Genomic DNA, 14,209 nt, shown 5'->3' with positions numbered 1-14,209 from the left:
CATCACTTACTGATGAGTAGAAAATACAAAGTAGTGCAGAAGAGATAGTTCAATAGGTAAATCACTTTCCTTCAAGCATAAGGACAGGAGTTCAGATGCTCAGAAACTAAGTGAAAACTATCTGTGTGTGCGTATAGTGATTAAAATATAATCCTAGTGTGTAGGTGTCAGGGCAAGGAATCACTGGAGTATGCCAGCTAGTTGTACCAGCAGAACTAAGGGAGACAGCCTTTGAGGAAGATCCTGAGTATCAAACTTAGGTCTCCATATACATATACAGTCACATGGGTATGTGTATGTATACCTGCACACATGGCAGTGTGTACATAGTAATGCAGGGCAGAAATACTCAACTTTCAAAAGAGGAAAATACCTAGGAAATTATAAAAGTTAAAAACAATTGAAAAAAACACACATTTGCACTCACATATAATTTTCTAGCTTCTTTCTAAGAATTATTAGCAGAGAAAATGGTTGGTGCTTGTGAGAAACTTCAAAACAGGAGACAGAGAAAATATGTCATGTTTTTATTTTATGATGAAAACAGAACATTGACTCCTATAATATTTGGATATATATATATATATATATATATATATATATATATATATATGCTACTATGCTAAATTATCCATGGCTTTTTAGGCAAAGATATTTATTAGGGGCCTGGATAACTTTTAATAGGGCAATAAAAACATGCGATATCCTAAAATTGTAGCCATGTTGCAAGTGAACAATACAGCCCCATAAGTACAGCCAAGGGAATGATATTAAAACTTAAAGAATGAGCTCTACATCTACAGTATCAACCTTTTTCCCCCATTATTCTGCCCCACAGGGAATATCCAAGTTTTGCCCACAGTAATTTAGAAGCACTGTTTCTGAAATAGAGGGGGAAGGCATCAACGGCCATAATTGAACCATTCACTCAGCCTTCCTTTGAGAGCATATTTGATTGGCATAATATAAAAATAGAATACACATTTAGAAATAGACTTAAAACTGCACTTCAGATGAGGACTAAATGGTTCATGAGATTGATGAGATGAAGTCTCTACTACTGCAAATCACTGACTTGACTTCAACTTACATTAAAGTGACTAAATCATTACCATAGGAAAATCTTTCAGAAATCAGTTTGCTAGATACCAGGTCTCTGAGGAAAGCAACCCTTTTACTAATGTGTGTGTGTGTGTGTGTGTGTGTGTGTGTGTGTGTGTGTGTGTGTGTGTGTGTGTATGTATGTATGTATGTATGTATGTATACCAAAAACCTACTTACATGAAACACCTACCCTGTCTACCTTGTACTATTGGTATTCATAATGTATTTATGATAATTCTAATACAAAAGGTATTTTGTTCTGAAGCTTTGAACAAATGGTTGAACCTCTCTGATATCAGGGATTTCAGGAGAAATTTGGATTTGAATAAGATCATTCAGTACCTGAAAAACTAGAAATAAGCACCCTTTTATTGTGTTCTGATTCACCCTGCTCCTGGTATCTGGTTTTATTTCTTTGGTATTCTAGATCCAACTTTGCCTTTGCAAGGCTAAATCTTCATCCACAGATATCATCAAACAGTTAAAGCCCTATAAGCAACACAGATGATCCCACAACTGAAGTCCCAGGTTTGGATGTCTATATTACAGCCTTTCTGTGGTTCCCCCTGTTTTCTTTGGCTTCTTTGGTTGAATGTCCTGAACATTCTTAGTGCTGATAATAGACATCTGAATGAGGTGACACAGGGCAGAGACCCATGAATATGAGCTTGAGACTTTTGTCCACTGACGGAATCCATGTGAATGATAATCTATTGTTAAGTTGAAAGGAAAATATTATAGTTGAAGTCATTTTCAGTACCTAGGTAGGAAAATGATTATTACATATTTTCAAAAATAGTGGTTAAGAAAGCAAAAGAGCACTTTATTTCTTTCCGCTTCTATGATTGTTTAATGTTTTCTTGTAAGTTCAGAAGAGTCAATGTCCCCACTCACACGCCTACATTTAAGAAAGAAAGACCCAGAGAAAAAGAGAGAGGAAGGAAGGAAGAAATTAATTTTATTTACTTTCAACCACATTAAATATTACAGCAATTAAACTTATTATGAAAGAAAATGTGGAAATATTTTTATTCATCTTCAAAGTAAAACACAGTCCAAATTACTTGTGCCCAATGTTTGCCTAGAAATGTTTTCCCAAATGGAGATGAATTAATTGGCACAAATAACTGAAGGAAATGGAAAGTGAGAATAAAAATTCATGGACAAGCATGCTGAAGAAAAACAAGCAAAGGAAACTTCTGTGATTGGCCACTAGGTGGTGTATAAATAACAATAGCTATCTTAAGCAGCCTTCCATGAGTTCAACTGTCATATGTTACTCCCTCTATTTACCTGCATCTTTAAGTTAAACTTGTCAATAAATTCTATAAATTCACACCAAAATATAAAATTTCCTATGAAAATTCTTTTAAATTAATTTTTATTTAAATTGACAACAATCATATTTTACATAACAATCCCAGTTCCCTCACCCTCCCATACTCCCATGCCCCCCCCCACCATCTCCCAATCCCACACCCTATACTCTCCTCAGGGATGCTCCCATGGGGGAACATCAAAGTCTGTCACATCATTTAGATGTGTGTATCTGGGCTGAGAGAGTATCCCTCCATAGTGAATGGGCTTCCAAAGCCCATTCATGCACTAGGGATAAATACTGGTCCCATTGCCAAGGAGCCATAGATTGCACAAACCCCCCAACTGACACCCCCTAGGGGAGTTGGGTCAGATAGACGCCCTTAAGGAGGGAATAAGAAACTCCCCCAAAGAAATGGAAGAAAAGGCAAAACTCTTAATATACTGTCATGTCAGAAGAGCAGCAGGTGACAACTGACTCATGATCATATGCAAATAACCCATTCTACTGGGCATTTTTACCTGTGGGTTATTATGAAGATGATTTCCTCTTAGATTGTACTGTGTACCTGAAGTAATGATTTTATACACTAATAGTGTTAGTTTTAATAGAATTTTGATGATTAAGGGTGGTTAACAAATGTACTAAGGGTTTTACGATAGAGGCTAGTTTAGGGGGAAAATAATATAGGTAAAGGTAGGATATAATGTTGCTCTCTTCCCTGTTGAGGAAGGGGCTGCAGACCATGAGAGGAATAAGGAAGTGTCACACAGCTAGGACTTGTGAGTTTTACTTGAGAAATCATATAATCTGCAGTTTAGGTTAATGTTAACAAAATTTAGTTCCTGAAGTTAGTAGCTCCAGCTCTTTTTCATGCTGGGAAATATGTGCTTGGGTTTTGGTGTGCATCCTAGTTAAAAGCAAGCGTCAGACAATTAACTTCATGTAAATAGAAAAGAAAGAATTGGATGGTTAGTTAAGATAACTGGACAGGACTCTAAATATGAAAAGTGAAATTATTGTTTCCCTGGCAATTATAAAAATGCTACTTATGTATATGGTTATGACTGAAAACCCCTGATCTGTGGGAAATCTAAAGCTAACTGGCTAGCTGTGTGTGGGTTCTTGAGGATCATTTGTTTTTCACCTGTAATACATAAAATATTTAGTCAAGTAAGGGAAATGGGAAACAGGTTGTTTTACTTGTGTTCACTGTAATCATTCACTGAAAAAACAGAATTAACCATATTGTAATTTTTATATTGCCTAAAAGATTTGGCTGGCATATATATAAGCAGTAAGGAAAAAAATAAAGAAATTAGAAGGAACTTATCAGAAAAGAACAAGGAAATGTCAGAATTATAGAAGTATAGAAGAATAGAACAATAAAAGAATAGAGTAGAAGAAGCAGAACAAATAATAAAAATGAGCTTTTACCACTAAGAAAAAAGGTCTGTGTGTTTTTTCCTCACCAAATCTGTATCTTGTTCCCAGTCTCTCTGTCCTGCAGAAGCCTGGAACTTCTGCAATATACCATTAGATTAAGAAACTAACACATATTGTAATTAACAGCCATTTTAAAAGTTATATAGTTGGGATGGATTGCACCTAAAGATCTCACACATTCAGAGACTACATGTGCACTGCTTCTAAACTTACACCACATGAGCATCAGTTGCCTTAGTGGTTAGTGTCATTATCTGAACAAAATCTAGCATCACATAGTGGACAAGCCTCTGAGTGTGCCTATAGAAGATTATGTAGCTTGTGAACAGACAGGCGGAAGCATATGTCCATTGCGGTGGTACTGTTTCATTGCTGCAATCATCTTGGATTGTGCAAGTAAAGAAAGAGAAGTGAGTGCCAATAGGCTGCTAGTGGCTATAAGACTCTCACTCTCTCTCTTCCTACCTTTTATGCCCCTTACTCCCCAGACACAAAAATATCTTTCTACACAGATGTTTAAATTAAATGGATTTTTAAATTAAAATATAATTAAATCATTTCCTGCACTTTGCTGTCATCCCTCCAATGCATCTGAAACCTCACATCACTCCCTCTCAAGTTGATGCACTCTTTTTTATTATTGCTGATACAAACATACACACACACACACACACACACACACACACACACACACACACAATCTGCTGAGTCCATTTGTAGTGTGGCCTTTTTTATGTGATTTCAGGGATGGCTGGCCAATTTGTATTGGATAACCAATTAGGGGGTTCATCTCTGAGAGAAGCCAATTTTCCCCACTGTGCAGTCAATAATTACATGTAGTATTTTTGTCTAAAGCAGGGCCCTGTGGTACTCTCCACTTCTGCATTGGCATATTAGTTTATATTTTCATGTATCAGGTATTGTTTAGGCAGCTATTGTGTTGTAACATGTGTGAAACTTTCTTGTCAATTATAGGAGACAGTCTCTGTTTTATCCTTTACTATGGTCCAATATATCCACCTCAGCTTCCTGATTCTGTGACTTCTGTGCAATGATAGATAATATCTGGAACTATGAATCAAAATAGCATCCTTAAGTTGCTTTTCTGTGAGCATTTGATTACAACAGAAAAAGAAACTAAGGTAGTGGCACTTTGCTAATGAGACTGAAACTTTTATTAAGCATTTAATATCATGAAAACTAAGACACCAGCAGTTGCTAATTCAAGGAAATTAACTTACCCAATTGCTAACTTTAAAAAAAGAACATTTTATATTTAAATTATGTGTATTTGTGTTAATGGGTAATTGCACATAAGTGCAAGTGCCCCAGGAAGCCAGAAGAAAGCCAATAGAGGCCTTCTAGCTAGAGTTATAGGTGGCTGTGAGATAGCAGACCTACTGCTTAGAACCAAACTCTGACCTTGGAGAAAGAAATGCGTGCTTTTAACCCCCCAGCCATCATTCCAGCCCCAGGGGATAAAATTTAAAAATAACTTATTGCTTTAATTTGAAAATGGAGTATTTCAAGGCAAAATAAATTAAGCCTACATACAGATCAACACAAATCAAATGATTAATGCATGATCTTAAGTATGTTGGTCCTGTTGATAAAAAACAATGATCACTAAAGTTAGTGTGTTCCATAATAATGCAAAATCTTAGGGGCATTAGAAAAACAAGAAGAAACAAAATAAGATGGTATAAAAATGAATAGCCAGTCTCGAAAAACCAAAAGAAAAAAAATGAAGAGCCAATAAGGCATGGTAATGTATGCCAGTATTCCCAAATTCTGGGGAGGCAGAGAGATTTTAAGTTAAAGGTCACCCTGAGTTTATTAGCTGAAAAATGATTTCAAGAGAAACAAAACAAAACAACCCAAACAATGAATTTCTAATTATGCAAAATAGCTCTTATGGATAAAACTTGGATATGGAAATTTAACAACGTGCTTGCCAAGGTAGTTTACCTTAAAAACATAACATAGTTTTCTTGTAATTTTTAAAATATATTTCAAAATATATTTCTATATACATACCAACCCCAGTTCCCCCTCCCTCCCCTTCTTTGGCCCCCCTTCCTTCCCATTCCCTATCCATTCCTGGGGGGGTCTTCCTTAGAGTGTCTGACATACAAAGTTATAAAATAAACTAGTGTTTGAAATTCAGCTTAACTTGACTGAGATGAAAATTTGAGCTATAATATTGAACTGTATGTGAAATTCATCTTCAAAGGCACTGAAAAGGGCTGCTCACTATCCAATTCAGCAGAATAATATACTGATTAGAAAAATGTAAATTATAGGCTTCTTTCATTGAAGAACAGCTATACAAATGTGGCCTCATTTTTTTGGTAGTAAGTATTCTGTAGTTAAATAAATGAGTGGAGGTAAACTTATGAAAACTATTAAACACACATAAAATACCAAGAAAATATTGCATATGATAAAATTGTGCAAAACTGTGTATTAATTTGTTTTAATTAAACTTTTAAAATTTACCACTTTTTAAGAACTGACTTACCAGTACATTGGTTGCTTGGCCAACCGTGTTAATAGAGCAGATGGACAGAAACTATTAAGCAGAAATTAGATGTGGTTGTGACTGTGAGCTGTGCCATAATTTGAATTTAGTAAAATAACCCTCTTATGCTGGAACTCATTGTAATTATTACAAATCTTTGAAGTTGCTCTTCTCAAAACACACCAGAATTTTTTTTTCTCTGTACTGTCATGCTTTGCAGTATAGATGCCCTTACTTTTTGGAGTTAAATCTATTTCACTAGGTCTTATTACAAGGAAACAATTAAATTAACATGATTGAATACAAATCTTTTAATAAAAAAAAAGCACACAACAGAGTCTGTGAACTGGATCATATAGGGATTTAAATTTCTGAGCTGTGTATGAGATGACAACAAAAGGGAAGAAAAAGGAGGAAGAGCAACATGGCCATGGGCCAGGCAGAAAATTGGTGTTAGATAGGAGAGCACTGGTTATGGGGCGGGCAGTAAAGTGGTGTTAGATAGGAAAACACTGAAAAGGCAAGAAGTGTGCTTTCACTGAGGTGATGGACAAGTCGCAAGAGCATTCTGTTGACACACCTGAGTATCGGGTTTTGTGTGTCACTACCATCTGAATGTGGTGAGGGGATACTGTATGTGTATGCAACTGAAAACATGGGTTCTCAGGATTAACTACTCAATGAGAAAACCCAGCCCAAGTTTTCCCATTTTTAATTGCATATATTCATTGCATCCATAATAATTGATACTGTATTTCTCTACATGGTCATATGTTTTATTAAACTTGTGTTTTCTTTTCATTTATGTGTGTTGTGTATGTGTTTGATATATACATTTGTAGGCCTGTGTGTAGGTATGCATCTATGCTTGTGAACCATAGTTTAACCTACAGGACCTGGTTATGTCCCCAGGATCAGACTCAGGTTATTAAGCTTGGTGGCACTTTATCCACTTAGTCTTTTATCACCCAAAGTTTTTTTATTTAATTATAATGTTTCACCTGTAAATTGTTCAAATAATTACTCTGGAATATACCTAAATGTACTCAAATGAAATTTAAGGAGATCCCATTTGCTGCTTATTTATTTTCCTACCTTTCAGATTAAGATACTGCACTAACATGGGTACATATTAAGTTACTGTTGCAGTTTAAAAACTGGAAATTATGGTTGAATGTAAACTTTAAGATCTTATCTGGGCCATAGTTCTGTATCCACATCTATAGTACACACCAACGAGGCTGATTGCCAAGCAAACAATTTCTTTACAAAAATGGTGAGAATTATATACCTCTATGGTATATAATGTCCTCTTTGTAGATAAAAAAATCCTACTTTAATATCAGTTTTTAAAACATTTCAAGACCAGTTTTAAAGCATTTGATATTTTATGTAAATCAAAATTCAGATCTATGCAGAAGTCTTTTTACAGTAAACAAAGAAAGCAAGTGCTAAGTATGAGCTTGATGGAATTTATAACCACCATAATGAACCCGATAATTTAGATCATAGAGGTACATTTAAGATATGTATTCTGTCCACTTACTGAATAAATGAGAATTTTAAAACCCAGAAAGAACAATGATTTTCAAATATTAAAAAGTTAATCATGCTTAAACACTGGTCACCCCAAGAACTCATTAAAGTGCCTATAAATTGAAAATGACAAACCATCCTACCACGTTCTGAAGTGAAACAATTTAACTCAGCACTGAGGAATTTTAGGAACTCTAATATGAAGACAGCTTGATTCCATTCATTAGATTTGTGTAAATTAAATTAAAAATACCTGAAGTCAATGCAAATACCTCAAGCAAAATTAGAAGATAAGGTCATTTCAAACATTATCTATCTATTAGCTATCATTATCCTTATTTGTTTTCATAATATAATAAAAGGGTAGATTGATTCACCAGTAGAGGAAGTTACATAAGTTATTTCAAATTTACTTGCCTTTAAATAAAGAATGGAGTGATATAGTCTTGCTTCGTAACTCCGTGTGTGTGTGTGTGTGTGTGTGTGTGTGTGTGTGAGAGAGAGAGAGAGAGAGAGAGAGAGAGAGAGAGAAGAAAGAAAGAAAGAGAAAGAGAAAGAGAGAGAGAGAGTGCACATATGATGATCACTGTACAAATAGCCCTTCTGCTATGCTGTAGAGATATTATAATCTTATGTTGTGGAAAGATGAGTGTTTTTTAAACAAAACTGTCAGTTGCTAGATGCAGTGCATGAAGTCCCTCACTAAATAGGAAAGGTACACACTGTTAAATTCTTAGAAGACATTCTTAATTGAAAAAGTTAAACTTGTAATTCACCTTTCTAGGAGAGCAGCCATCATCACTTACTCCATCATCCAGCAAAGAATTGAGTAGCTACGTCAATGAGTTGTACTCTGAGCAATGAGCAATCAAATATGTCATCCTCATTAGTTTGAAATACTCCCTACAAATTATCATTTCTCTAAATTTTCTGAGGCAGCAATCAGTCCTATTAGACTAACTGTCCTTCACCTTGTAAACAAAATGAGAATAAAAGGACACAGGATTAAGAAAAATGGTGACTAGGATTTCAACCTATGAAAATATATAGCTCTATCTGGCAACTACAAATCATAGTTCAGGGCAAGCCATCAGAAAGCCTGTTTTATTCTTTTGTATACAATAGATTCCATTTTTCTTCACTAAGCATAAATCAAAAAGTTCTATCAGGAAAATAATAGATGGTCACAAGGGAAAAGTACATCATTTGATCAGTTTGGGACAAAAAATATAAGATGAGAAGAGCGGTCTGAGTGTAAATCATGTAATTCACTCTCTTTAAAACTGTTCTCTCCCAGGGAAGAGGAGAAGGAGGGGTAATTGTGGTTAGTATGCAAAATGAATTAAAAAAAAACAAAACAATAAAAAGTTCTCTCCCAACACTTTTGTTTGAAGAGTATTTCTATTTCTTAATCCCTATTGCTGTAGAACGCCTTCCCAAGAATGAGTGACAACAACGTTCGACCAACTGCATGTGACACCGGAAACAATGTTTTACACTTGATATAAATTTGCTTCCTAGAGAAAGGTTGACAAAGGCAAGCAAGTCCCTGAGAATTTCTTGACAAAAAGAAGCAACTGTACCCAAAACAATTGAAACGATTATGTCGACTACCCAAGTAATCGGTTTTCCTTCAATATCTTGTCATTTCTCGGCACAGCACGAGATGAAGAAAGGAAGCAGTGTCTTGAAGAATGAAGTGTGGAAACCTACTGTGGAGGGGACCTGAAAGGAACTAAATATATTTGTGGCAGAATTAATTCCAACACCCAGGAGGAAGCTGCTAATGCGTTAGAGTGAGCTGTCAAGTGAAACGGGAGATTTTTTCCATGCATTTTCTAATGAGTTTTAATACACCCCCAGTATTTATTTTAAGACAGTCTGCTTGTCAAGGTGGAAACTCCTGCTCTCATTTTCAGATAATTGACTAGTTGGAAAAAAATAGCTTTACTCCATTTCAAAATATTAATAAAATAGTCCACTTCAAATACAATTCCCTTTATCCTAAAGGCACCTCATTAATTTATTTTTAAAGAGGACTAAAATAAGGGAGCCCAGTGCAAGATGGCGGTGCTAATAGACCTTTTGCTTTCATTCTCATGCACTACTCATAGTGTCTGTTGTTCTATAATTCAAATATCAGATGTTTCAAAGTATAAGAGCATCACAGTCAGTCAGACTTCTGTCGGTTCATATGTTACATGCCTATGACCTTTAACACTTGACATCAGCTCAGTGTTGGTAAAATCTTCTCTGTTGTTGATGATTTTACATAAGTTTGTAAAAAGTTTGTTTTTGGATTGTTAAAGATAAAATTCAGGAAAATATGTATCCTGACTTAGAGCAAATTTAATTTAAATCAAATCCTCTAAAATAATCTAAATTATTAGTTAAGGGATCCAATGTAATTTAATTTCCATCAAAAATTAATGTTATTAATATATGTTTATATGCATTTCTCTGACTCACTGTCATATTAGGTTACTGTAGAAGGCAAAAACAAATGTTTTAAAGTATTTGCTAATTAACATTTTGACCTATAAGAAAATTCAAAAGTATTAACTGATTGTATAGTGCTATATTCAATTGTAGCTTACAGCTGAAAATATATTGAGAATTTAAATAAGATGAACAAGAAATTTTCATATATCATTTTATTCAGTTTTCACATGTTTATTTACCAAATACAAATGTTAAATTTCTCTGCTCTGTGTCTACTAATGATGTTTCAATTTGAATGTAAACAGTCCATTAGTATCTAATCAATTTAGAGCAATTTAAAAATGATTATTATGCTTAAATAATACCTATGAATTCATGGTATTATTCATCTAAATCAGATCAATTTTAAAATACTTCTATAATCAAAATCTTTCTAATTATTGCTATGCATGAAATATTTCTGAAATTCCATCTCCTAGTAACTCTTGTTAATTTCTACATTTAAAAGCCTGCAAGTTCAAAAATTGAGAGAATATAAAAGAATGCACCCTGGTGTAAATTTTTAAACTTGGAATATTTCTGATTAGATTTCACTCTCATGTTAACTAAATATGTCAGAATATACACCATAAACTAAAAGCCCTTTTAAAATAACCAATAGCTTTTAAATTAAAAAAATATTAAAAGTTGATATATTAGTCTTTCTACTTCATATTATATGAAATGATTTTAGTAAATAAAAAATTTAAAGTAAAAATAAAAATTCTAAATCTCAAAAAACTGTTAAAATATGAATATATGCAATTTTATAAAAGATGATGTTGTAAACGGCTGTGGATATTATTAACACATGAATATTGATGAAAAAAGCATTACTCAGATTATTTTAAATTGTCTTGCATTTGCTTATTATTTAATTGAAGCCTGATCAATTTCACACTAGTCATTTCATTTAACTTTCAAGTGTCAGAACTCTTTTGAAAAATGTTCAATACCTATATTTGCAGGTAAATTTCTCATGAAAGTATTTCTTTGACTTTATACCCACAGAAAAGTCTATTTTTACACCTAAGGCTAAGGGTACACTTCTAAAGCGGGGCTAGAAAGATTGCAAGAGCCAGAGTGTGCTGTGAGATTCTATCTTTTAGCAAAATCTCATCAATATAACTGCATAAACATGAGCTGAACATCCAGACCAATAACAAACATACAAATGTCCTTGTGGGAATGACTGAGGCCTCAACCCTACACAAAGAAGTAGAGGCAACTAAGAAATATTTGGAATAGGATACAAAGTAACCCCAAGGAATAAAATGTCCATTAGTTATCTAATAACAAATTGTCACTCCTGAAAAAACATGCATACAAGTAAGGTTATACAGGTTAAGCAGAAGGTATTTGAGGAATATATATATATATATATATATATATATATATATATATATATATATTATATAGTATGTAACAACATTTACAGAAAATACAGGCCATGAATATTAATGAGAGAAATGAGGTGTATAAAGGGGGTATAGGGAAGGGAAGGGATGATACTATAATCTTAAAAATAAAAAAGCAGGTAGGGGAGGAGGGGTGGGGGATAAGGATAGGGAGAGGGAGAAGGGATTGATATGTGAAACAAACTTGTTCCTAATTTGAACTAATAAAAAAATCAAAAACTAAAAAGAAAAAAGAAAAGAAAAAATTCAAGTGTTTTGGAAGACACACAAATTCTGACACTTCTGCAATGAAAGGAAAGAGCTTCATGACACCTATTTATTCTCAACCTGATAGAATCTGGGTGAGGGTCCTGCACAGGCTAGGGATGTTGAGTTATTTCACTAGAGAAGGCTATAGTGAGAATAAGCTGGTATAGGACACCTGCTTTATTCCTCTTGGTAATTTAGCCAAAATGTAGCAGATTATTGTGTGTGTTTATTTGTAAGCAAACAAACATATCTTGTCCAATATTGAACACTGAAGTAAGAACAGTCAATTATAGACAATGTAACACATGCTAATGACAGCGTAACTGCAAATGATGAAATTCTATTCAATCTTAGAAATCTGGTTCAATATTTAAATAGTAACTCTAGTCAAACTTTACATTGGTAGAATGCTTTCATATGGTCAGCAATTTTAATTTTGTATAGGACTGAACCTTGCATAAATATTTGTTTAAAAGTGAAGGCTATGTACCACCATGTGGACCAAGTGCAAAATAGCAAAGTTCTTCAGGAAGTGGTGACTTTCCTACCAATGACTATCCTTAAATGACTGTCTCTGTTGTAGCATAGTTCATTTTTTCACTGCAAATTTGGTATTTGGATTTTACCAAATAATTCTTTGGAGTTGGTGAGTGAATGTGTTTGTGCATAATTAGTATACTCATATAAGTTGTTGACAGTGTTTGGATTTCATCTGGTTATGAAATCTGTCGATATATTCTGTTCATTTATAACATTACCCAATAAGGAATTTCAGAAACTGTCTGTATCAGAGTGTTTCAACCACAGTTGCAAATTATAACTACATAGTGTTTTTGAAAACCTGATGTCTGAAAAATACCCTAGACCAATTTATTATGAAACTTTCCAAATATCAACTTGGCGGATTGTCTTTAAAAATTGTGAAGGTGATAACATGAAGCCAGTATTTAAAACTAAACAACTAAGCATTGTACTTACTTAGCTTAGAAACACAGAAATCTATAAATTATGAAAAAAAATCACATCAAGTGAATATACTCAGCTTATACAACACATTGAATAATATTTTTTATGCTCCTAAAGGCTATGAAGTGCATTAGTAATGTTGTGATATATATATATAACAGTGATATATATGTAAACAGTGAAGTCTAAGGAACTCAAAGCAATGTTAATAATTACATTTTCTTGCGATTTTACAATTTCAGTTACCAAAATTGGAAAGTACTAAAAATAATCAATCATTAAGTATATCTCTCATATACTCCTACACAACAGCATGTACCACAAATGTTATCTCAATTAATTACCATAACATTTCTGTGCAGCCATTAGAGGAAAATGTACTCTAAGTTTTGTTGTGTGTGTGTGTGTGTGTGTGTGTGTGTGTGTGTAAGTGGCAGGATTGAATATTATGTCTAGGTCTGCCAGTATCTGAAAGTCATAACTTTAAATCTTTATCTTTCTATATCTGTGAAACACTATCAAAATATATTGTTGAAATTAAGTATGAAGAAAACATTCATTTTGAATATTACTCTTAGTAGTTATAAATGAAAATAGAAAATGTGGTTTGCATAAGACTGTCCCCCATATACTCACATATTTGGACACTTGGTCCCCAGTTGCTGGTTAGGAGGTTGGGGGTGTGCCCTTGCAGCAAGTATGACCCTGGAGGTAGGCTTGGAGATCTTAATGACTCATGCCATTTCCAGTTTGTTGTCTCTTTGGGCTGTGGCTTAAGAATGACAGACCCCAGCTTTATGCTGTGTACCAGCTGCCTTCTGCCATGCTGTCCCTGTCATTATAATATTAATCTTCTGAAACCTTGGGCACAATGAACTCTTTCTTTTATAGGTTGCCTTGGCCATGAAGTTTTTATTTATAGCAACAGAAACAATAAAATTCAGTAGATATGATCTAATTCAAACTATCCCCATCTTTAAAAACCAAGAATCTGAGACACATTCTAATGTACCCAAAATTTGGTTAATTACTCATGTATGGGGAGTATTGACTGGAGACTATGAAACACCTTTCCTCCAAACACTCCAAGATTTCTGTGGTCTCATTGTGTCTCCCTTCCTTTGTAACGAATCAGTACCGCATTTGATGAACAGATTACCCTACTTAAAA

Source organism: Cricetulus griseus, chromosome 4, assembly GCF_003668045.3.
Source record: "Cricetulus griseus strain 17A/GY chromosome 4, alternate assembly CriGri-PICRH-1.0, whole genome shotgun sequence".
NCBI lineage: Eukaryota > Metazoa > Chordata > Mammalia > Rodentia > Cricetidae > Cricetulus > Cricetulus griseus.
The sequence above is the reverse complement of the archived record's forward strand: the minus strand, read 5'-3'. Positions refer to the sequence as shown.